Here is a 10,595-nt window from a genome sequence, read left to right on the forward strand (position 1 = left end):
GGGAAAAAGAGAAATTATTGGAGAGTGCTGCAGGTGTAGCATTGTCCTCTGGTTTGATCCACGTCTCTGTCAGGGCCATGAGGTTTAGTCTTGAATGACTTGTAATAGAAGTAATAAAATCTGCTTTGTTTACAGCAGACTGGCAATTCCAGAGACCAATAGAAAAAGAAAATAGTGTATTAGTAGACATAGGCAAAGTGTGCAGGTTGTTAGGATTGCGCTGCCTACAGTGTGTGATGCATGGTTTGCGAGTGGTAGTGATAGTAGGGATCTGGAAACACATAGTAAGAATTGATTATAATAACTGAAAACAGAAGGGGAACAAGTAGTAGGAAAGAGAATGATTCAGAAGTGATACTTATGTGTCTTGTCGGTGTCCCTGCTCAGTCGAACGGTAGAGTCAATGGTCTTTACACTCTTCGGTCTTCACACGAGGGCTGCCGCGACCGCTGCCGCGGTGTACTAAGCTTTTTATATTCGTCTAACAAAACTCAAATAAAATTCAGTTGGACACACTTTCCTGTTTATCACACCAAATGGCCAAGCAAAGCACACGACACTGACAAGGTACACGATACAGTACGAGACCAAACGCGATTTAATTAACAGAAAAAAAGATGAGAATGCGCATCATTTCTGAAAACAATACACAACTTTTGCCTAGCATCTTGTGATCATTCTGCCAGGCTTTTGAGCAAATGTGCATTGGCTAAATCACATCATACACACGCTTATAATTCTTTATAAATGAAAAGAACATTCAAATAATATACAGTATCTATATATAACATATATATATAAAAAAAATACTCTGGTCCTTGGCAGGTCTTAAAATTTGGAACATATGACATATCATACGTATCATTATTATTTAACAAAATCTAGGACAAAATGGAAAACCCATGGGTGACAAACTAAGGACACCCTTACTGTTATCATAGGAATTAACGGTCAGGTACTGTTAATCAAATACCTTCGTCAGCAAGCGTGAGCACCTCTAAAAAAGTAGAAGTTTTGCTCTGGAGCCTTTACTGTAGGTGTTAACACAATAGTATAAAGTAAAGACATCAGCAATGATCTTAGAGAAGCAATTGTTGCTGCCATCAATCTGGAAAGAGTAATATGGCCATTTCCAAACAATTTGAAGTCCATCATTCTACAGTGAGGAAGATTATTCACAAGTGGAAGACATTCAAAACAGACACCAATCCTCCCAGGAGTGGACATCCCAGGAAATTCACCCCATGGTCAGACCCTGCAATACTCTGAGAAATTGCGGGCAACCCAAGAACTAGGCTACATCTCAGACTCTACAGGCCTCAGTTAACATGTTAAATTATAAAGTTTGTGACCAGACCAGGCACGTATGGCACATTTGAAAGGGTTGCCAGAGGAAAGCCTCTTCTTTCTAATAAAAGAACATGGCGGGATAGCTTAGGTTTGCAAAGTTGCATCTGAACTAACCATAAGACTTCTAGAACAATGCCCTTTGAACAGATGAGGCCAAAGTGGAGATGTTTGGCCATAATGCACAGCGTCACATTTGGTGAAAACCTAAAGAGCATATCAACATAAACACCTCATACCAAAAGTCAAGCATGCTGGTGGAGGGCTGATGATTTTGGGCTTGTTTTGTAGCATAGGACCTGGGCACCCCACAGTCACTGAGTTGACCATGAACTCCTTGGTATACCTAGTATTCTAGAGTCAAATTTGAGGCCATCCATCCGACAGCTAAAGCTTGGCCAAAATTGGGTGATGCAACAGGACAATGATCCCAAGCACACCATCAAATCTACAGCAGAACGACTGAAAACTAAAAGAATCAAGGTGATGCAAAAGTCCAGACCTCATCCTGACTGAAATTGTGTGCATAAACAAGTGTCCTCAAACCTCAATAAACTGGAGCAACGTTGAAAAGAAGAGTGGGCCAAAATTCATACATAATGATGTAAGATACTGATAAAGAATTTTCTGTCTTACAGAAAAATATTACTTCAAGTTATTGCTGCTAAAAGTGAATCTACAAGCAACTGAATCATAGGGTGTCCTTAGTTTGTCGCCCATGGTTTTCCGTATTGGCTTTATTTCACCGTGTAAATATTTATTTTTGTTAAATAAATATTGACACAGTGTTATATGTAATGTGTTGTTGTTCATCTGTTTGGTTTTATTTTCCCAATTTTAAGACCTGCCAAGGACCAGATGATTATTTTTGTCCAGATACGGAAAACCATTGAATTCAATAAGCTGCCCTAAATTTTCATGACTCACACATGACTTAAATTAACAACTCAACATTATTTTGTGATATATGGTAACATGGTGCCTAATGTTTGTGGATGCGAACACATTATCATTCATAAAATTAAGATTTGTAAAGTGCACTGTTCACAGACTATGGTGTTTGTTAAATGTGCATGGTTTCCAAACATTAAGTTTGGAGATTTATGCAAAGTTCTATGCAAGGACTCCTATGAAAGGGACTAACCTTGTCTTTGTCCACTGGATGACAAAGATCTTATTGTTACAACTTTTCTTGAATATTGAAAATTGTACTTTTAATGCCATTCCACAGCTAAAACTACATACTAATTCCTTTTATCAAAAATAAATAAATAAAAATAAAAACCTTTCAAGGTTTGAAAAACCTTCACCTTTTAAAGTCAGCACAAAGTACAGAGTGTCATAATAAGACATGACGTACTGCTGTAACTCAGTACTTCTCTAAGCAAACAGGTCCATCATAGCTCGATAAAATGCACTCCATTAAAGGTCAGAGTAAAATGGCTTTTTATCCAGGTGTCATCACTGAAATGGTGATGGCTGAGAGAAAGACAAGTGGCATAATTTACGGGCCATTTTATGTTTGAATTCGCTGTAATTCTTACAGTTTACTCAAAGATTTTGTTCATGACAAGGGAAGTGTCATATCAATCCATGTCTTTAGAAATCTCCTGAGGAAACACATAATGGGAATTAAATTAAAATGTTAAAGTCAAACAGTGTTTAATTTACTACAACAGCTCTCAAACAAATGAAGTCTTGGCCTTGACATGTTCTTTTTTAAAGAGCTGATCTTAAATTCAACATGTCTAAGGCACAATGCTGGGTGTAATTACTCCGGTGTGACATAACACATCAAAAGATTTAGTTCATTTTGAGTTTTAAAGGCTTTTAGCTGTAGGGGTGACAATGATCCCAAGAAAGCTTTATATATAACAGTGACTTTTGTAATGCATATGAGTTGTGCACAATCCTAATGGGGTTCAGATTAGGTATGCACAATATATTGGTATTGTATTTGTTTATCAGATACTTGAGATTCGTTAATGTATTAGTATCAGTAAATATTAGAATTAATTATGCATGCTCATTTTCACATATTTAAACATTTCAATTTCATTTGCTGTCAACTATACTGCAAAAATGATTTTTTTTAAAAAACTGCAAATAATACAAAGATTGGATTATATTTTACAATAAAATACTAAGTATTCCTATCTCAAAATTACATTTACATTTAATTAAATGCATTACAGTACATGCTGTTTTTCATATTTAATTGTGAAATTGACTAGCAATTTCTACGTGAAATTTGTTTCTATGCCATTTTTTCCAGTGTAACACTTAAATTTAATCTTTAAAAACACAAATAATTGAATTTAATAACACTGTTCACTTAAATGTAATCTTTAGCAGATCTTAAAATCATCCATTCCATTTTGATCTATGGAAAATAAATATTTAAAAAAATAAATTTTTCATACTTTCTAATGCTGTGTTGCTTAAAGTTAGTTGTTGAATTTCAAACAAGTGATTTTTAGTTTGTAGTGTTACATTATTTTGGAAAGGATCAGCTTATCAGTATCATATTGGTGCATTGGTATATCCCTAGTTCAGATCATCTATATTTCTCTGCAGCATTTCAGTTTAGTTTAAGAACATGCTTTAAAAACTCATTCATCACTCATTATTTTCACTTCAGCAACAGTGTGCTGTTCCAGAAAGCTCATACATCTCTCCAGCCTAATAATGAAACTATCCACTTCTTTTTCTCACAGTTTAAAACACTGTGAGTAATGTGTGGGCCTGCTGAACATCAAGCTCAAAGACCCAGATAATTCCAAGGTCATTTCAGCACTAACTACTACATGTTCTTGCACAAGACTAGACCACTGAGGTACAGAGGGAGGAGGAGGAAGGCTAAAGACAGAGAGAGAACAAAATAAAGCAAGAAAGGAGGCTGAAAGAAGAACATAGGGATAAAAGAATGGTCTTATTCATTTAAAGGTTTGTATTATAATAATGTCCATTTAACATGAGGACCAAATGCTCCCCAGCTCACAGCCAGAGTGCTCTAGATTTAATGATGAGAGGTCATCTGACGCACAGCCGTGCCCCCATGTTTGCCCCCACACCTGATCAAGCCATTATGGACCTCTTTCATAATGGATCCATTTCAGCTGCGTTTCAACAGACAAGCTGAGGTAAATTCAGGTAAATCAAACCACATTCTTTTTAAATGTCAAAAGTGCCTTGATTTACCTGACTTCACCCGGTGTAGTGAACCACACCATAAACATCCAGACAGAAAGCTATGCCAGGACTCTGTATTTCTCCCCTCCCTAAATGAGGTAATAATGCTCACAAACAGAAAAAGATAATGCACTTTCTACAATTATTAAATAAAACTATGAAAAGTCAGAACCAGTGGCGTATTACAAGTAACGCGATTTACGTAATCAGATTACTTTTTTCAAGTAACTAAAGTAATGCATTACTTTTTAATTTACAAGAGAATATCTGAGGAAGCTATGCCAGGACTCTGTATTTCTCCCCTCCCTAAATGAGGTAACAATGCTCACAAACAGAAAAAGATAATGCACTTTCTACAATTATGAAATAAAACTATGAAAAGTCAGAACCAGTGGCGTATTACAAGTAACGCGATTTACGTAATCAGATTACTTTTTTCAAGTAACTAAAGTAATGCATTACTTTTTAATTTACAAGAGAATATCTGAGTTACTTTTTCAAATAAGTAACGCAAGTTACTTTTTTTTCCAATGTATTGATTGGCAGCTCTTCTGTCCCCATGTTGAGAGAAATCAGAAGACGTTACTGTAGTTCTAAAATAAATATGAATATGCATTCATTCATCTCACTCACAAAATAAAAAAACAGATTAGTATTCCTCAAAATGAATTAAAAAAATGCTCAGAATATACTCAAAATATAACGCAAACCTGCAATAATGAAATGTTAAACAACACAAATATGCTTTATGTATTTAATTCCATTCTATTAACCAATGTCTTTGCTTCTGCAAATCCCAGCAAGTAATAAAAAGTCCGACTCTTTTCCACGAATCGGTTCTTTCAAACAGTTCGTTTCAAAAAACGATTCAGTGATTCATTCACGTAAATATGTCGGCATGTGGTCGTAATTATTACATGCTGTGAAACGTTTTAATAAATCCATATAGGCTAGGTAGACACATAATAAAAATACAAAGCAAATTGCATTCAAAACTACACTAGGGCTGTCGCGATTCGTTGATTTTATTCGACTATTCGATTTTTTTTTTTTAAATCCTCGACTTCATTTTGCTCGCATCACTAACGGGCAAAATACCGGAAGTGGCGCATTTCACAGACGAGAATGTATAAAACACATTATTAGTCTGTTTTCCAAGGCTGCATGATATATTAAACTCATTTAAAAATCATAATTAAGCATAATTGTGAATTTACAAATGCTACGATTTAATTAAATAATTATATGCAATGCAGTTCTAATACAATATATGCTCTTTAATTATTTACATGCGTGTAGGTTAAGTACGTGTGTAACACAGCGGCTCCGTTCACAGTAGTTCCACAGGAGCTGTTATCATTTACATGCGTGGAGCGTCTCAAACTCCTTCTCTGCATGTTGTTGGTTGGTTTCAAAATAAAAGCTCAAACCCTCACTCTGTGTTTACACGTTTTGATGTCCACATATTCATTTAATTACAGTGGCTATAGCATTTCTGTCCAAATATTAAAGATTAAGTGGACCTTTGAATTAAATGATGCTTGGTCAATATTAAACAAGGATTAGATCGCACAGCAATGTGTGAAAACAATCGTTAGGCCGTTGGCGCCCCATACAGGCCTTTGTTGTAACTATTAGCTCTATTGTTTATAATACATTATGTATTTGAACAATTTTGTTCAATAAAACCATATGATTTCTTGCTTTTGATACTTTATTTGAACTAATTATTATTGACTCATTGCTATTATATATGGATTTTAAGTAATTGTAAAGGCTATTGTTCACTAACATCTATTTTTATTACCACAAAAACATTAATTATAATTATAGGGCACTATGAAATCCGTTTTATTTCCAAATTCAGTTTTTTTTTCCATTTTCATTTTATGGTTAAATTAAATTGTATTAATCAAAAAGCCTGTCTAATTAATTGAGTTTTACAGTTCTTTCTTTACCAAATTCTGTTTTCCATTATTTTCTGGATTCCATTTTAATGGTTCCATTAAATTTTTATAATCAAAAGCATCTCCAATTAATTTATTTTATTTTAAAAAATTAATAAATAAATAAATAAATAATAAAAAAATAATAATAATAAAAAAATATATATATATATATATATTCTTTTTTTTCAGAAATTCTGCACATTTACATTTAAATAATATTTCTGGTAAATACTCTTTTAAAAAGTGTTTTTTTGATTATAATTTTATTATTAGTAGACTAGAACACGTGGATATGTTGTCATTCTTACACTATAATACTGAACTTTGATTTCAGTGATTTGGACTATGAGATGGACACTTGCTTCTTGCACTTTATGTTGCACTTTACTTTTTTACTTTTGGATTTCATTTGGTTTAATGAAATATAGTTTAATAAAATATTATTAAGTAAAACTGTTGTTTTTTTGTGGGAAATTAATCGTTTAGATGAATCGATAAATTCGTCGATAGATTAATCGTTAGTGGCAGCCCTAAACAACACTAAGGCATGTCAAACGAAACAATGTTGTGATTGGTTGTCAAGGCAGCCAATCAGAATTTAGCAGCCACTTCTCTGATTGGCTGGAATTATGGCATATTGTAATGCTGGGTTGTGTTGAGCAAGCAGCCATTGGCATTTAGAGAGCACTGAGGGACGGGCATCAGGTGAGCAAGCTAGTGAAACGTTGCACGCACAAAAGAGAAGATAATTTTCTCCACAAAACTCAGTTTTATGAACACACTCAAAATATGAACATTCGCGCGCAGAATTGTGGCAGAGATGTAATTCCATACTTGGTGATCATTCGAACCGATTCAGTCCGGTTCATTAAAGTGATTCATTAAAAAGATTCGACTCGGGAACAACTCGTTCTCGAATCGGACATCGCTAATCCCCAGCTGCAGCACAAATGTGTCAGTCAGTGGCAGTGCTGTTGCGCTCGTTACGGTGAGGTCCCCGTTCATGTCGCAAGTTCACAATACCACACACTGAGTTAAACAGATAAGATTCAGTCAGGATCCAGAGAACAGCTTTTAGATTTAAACTATGAATTTCTCTTTACGATCTAAAGTTAAATAAGGAAATCTTATGCTGCAACTGCCACATTATAATAAGGTTCATAGGGGGGCTTACCTCTGAGCAGCATTACAATGAAATGCAGAGTATGGAGACGCAACATGTTTGTTCTCCCCCTGTGAGAAACTTCCATCTTACTGGGTGGCACGGAGGGGCAGTGAAAGTGAAAAGGTATCCCTTTGCGCGCGGAGAGATGGTCACAAAATTGCGCGATTAAGTTCCAGTATCGCTCTCGGAGGATATCCAGAAGCATTCATCATAATGTTCTTCACTTCACACCGGGGTCGGTTTACTTTACTTCAGGTCAAAAAGACTTGAGAGTCCGAGCATCCCGTCACGCATTAGATGGGATTTATAGGCTCTGTCAAGATCCCGAAGGATGCCACTGTGTCTCCTCGTTACGCGACAGATCCTTCACAAATATTGTGCTTTTCTCACATCCGAAGTATCTTCCCATGCGTCGCTGAGTCCAACTGCTCAGTCTGCGGTATTGTGGCGTTTGGTAGCAGCGAGTGAATTTAATTTCCGTTCCTTGGCTACTTTTGTCTTTCTAGTAAAGTCTGGCGGGTTGGGTGGCGTTGGGTGGGATTTTTCCCTCTGATGCGTGATGCGTAAGGCAGGATCTGTGTTTCCTCTGCATCCACTCTCACATCCTCTAATGCGGAACCATCCTGCACATCCTAAAAGTTGCTCAAGCGCACGATTGCACCATTTGCGCTTTCCATATCCTCGGTGTCGCTCAGAATAACCTGCAGAGATGAAGAATAACACTTGGCTGGTTTCCTTCCTCAGGAGATGTTAGAAAAAAAGACGACAAGCTTCATCTGATATTCACGAACGCATAAAAGAAAACAAATACCATCAGCAAATGTGTGCTTAGAAATAAGTGCATGAGGGTTTGAAGAGGTTTTTCTGCGCCATCCTCTCCTCTCCACTCCAGCGCAGACACTGGCAAGTCCAAACTGAGGTGCAGGGTTAAAGCATCACCTGAAGCGCCAACATTCACATCAAGGGCTCCCCGCAGACTTCTGTGCAAATAAGCTTTACCTGAACAACACAGTATATCATAGCACATTTCAGATTCTTAATAGACTGCAAAACGTATGCGTTTACTAGAGCAATCGAAATAATTTTGCCCTTAGAAATACAAAAAATGTTGGAGACACAAATGGAAAAAGTTATTGGTAGTTTATGGCTGTCTGTGTGCCCAAGTATGAAAGTAAGTAAACATTAAAGTGGCATGGCAGAAGTTCATTTACACCGTTTTGACGATAATTATAAGTGCCGATAAATATGGTCATTTATAATCAAATTTTAATCACTGCAAAGCAACAGCGACCCCTTGTGGGAACAATGTTAATATACGTGTGTGGGTGAGGTTTTACTCATATTTAGGAGAGCATATGTCCAATGAAAAATTGTCAAATCTGGAATGACCTAAATATGGAGACCAGCCAACAGTCTGAGAGGAAAAAGGCTTAATAAACCTAATAAATGTCTTAATGAAAAACTAAAGGTGCAACAATATCAGTGTGAGGGTTAGAGGAGTTAGGGAGTCTATTCATTCTGTGTAAAAACAATGGAAGTTGACGGAAAGTCCACATCACCATGCAAAACTGTAAAAATGAGAGGGCAGACAACGTTGAATAAAACAAAGATTATTGCAGTGTGTTTAAAAAAATACAATTTCAGTCCTAATTGAAGAAAAATCACTCGATTCAATGTGTTAATTGCGTCTCTGTCATTAATTTTAACATTTTCTGAGTGAAAATAGATTCTACGCTGATTTTTTTGTTCAGTGTACAGAAAGAGACAAAGACACAATTGTGGCAGATGATCTAAACAGATGACAGGCTTATATGTGTAGTTTGTTCCAGAGCAAGCTGCTTACATTTATTCTCTAATGTCTAATTCTGAAACTAATTTTGCATTCTGGAAGTCATTGCATTGTGTGCTACTGTCATGCAAACAACAATTTACAAGGATTGATCAGTTTCATATGCAATGCATATAAGTCTTAGGCTTGGTTGGTAGGCTATTGCAGAATGTTTTTGTACTTAGGTTGCATTTCAAGACAGGTTTTTATCAGACTCATTGGGTTTGTTATAAAAAGCATCCATCAGGGCTGTCAGATAAAACTGTCGAATACTGAGTTAATGTTCATGCATCAATCAAACAACTCCTCCGCATTGCAGCTTGAGTACAATGCGGTTAACAAAATCATTGGACATTACACAAAATTCCTCTTTTTCCATGTCTTTAAATCATATCTAAATAGATGCTTCTGCAATAACAGATGTTCGGTTTCTAGACACTGATCACAAGAGGCAATACTACACATCTGAAATAGACATAGCCTACTTAAGAGAGATTATTGCCTCTGAAAGGAAGAGAAAGAGAAACAATTGCATCTTCAACAAGCTACTCAACAGATTTCTATATGTGTAATACTCCTTTAGCTGCCACTTCGCCATTTGTCCTAAACCTTCTTGAAAAAGAAAGCAGCACAGAAATAAACAGACCTGACAAGATACCCCACTTTCCTGCCATCACAGCATCATCACGTCCTTTGAGAACCCTTGAACGCAGGCTAAACGTGGGCTCACACACATTGAGATCAGATTACATCTATACTCATGTCTATCTTATGCTTAATTAAGTTAGCGAGCATCACGCTTGAATCCTAATGAGAATGCTCTCCCACATTACTGAATGATAGAAAAGAAAGCTAGCAGTCGGCCCGATTAGAAAAGAGAGAGGAGAAAAAACGATTGAATACTAAATGCAATTATAATCAGCTGCTTCATCTACAATCAGGCTTTCATGTAAGTCTTTTGAGCCTCCATTTGTTGATGAGGGTCTTTGATGTCTCGCGACTCTCAAAACAGATGAGAGGTGGGAAAAGGGGATTGGGGATCAACAGGTTGGGTTAAATGAACAGCGGTGTTATTTACTAAATAGTGTGCTGCAGGATCCCTCGGAACAGAAAT

General features: G+C 36.3%; 1 pseudogene; it reads right to left on the reverse strand.

The window, feature by feature from the left end:
- Positions 1-8,498, reverse strand: part of LOC107550918 (transmembrane protein 132C pseudogene) — a 73,535-nt pseudogene extending 65,037 nt beyond the window's left edge.
- Between the last annotated feature and the right edge of the window lie 2,097 nt (positions 8,499-10,595).

The sequence above is a fragment of the Sinocyclocheilus grahami genome, unplaced genomic scaffold, assembly GCF_001515645.1.
Source record: "Sinocyclocheilus grahami isolate Dianchi unplaced genomic scaffold, SAMN03320097.WGS_v1.1 scaffold410.1, whole genome shotgun sequence".
NCBI lineage: Eukaryota > Metazoa > Chordata > Actinopteri > Cypriniformes > Cyprinidae > Sinocyclocheilus > Sinocyclocheilus grahami.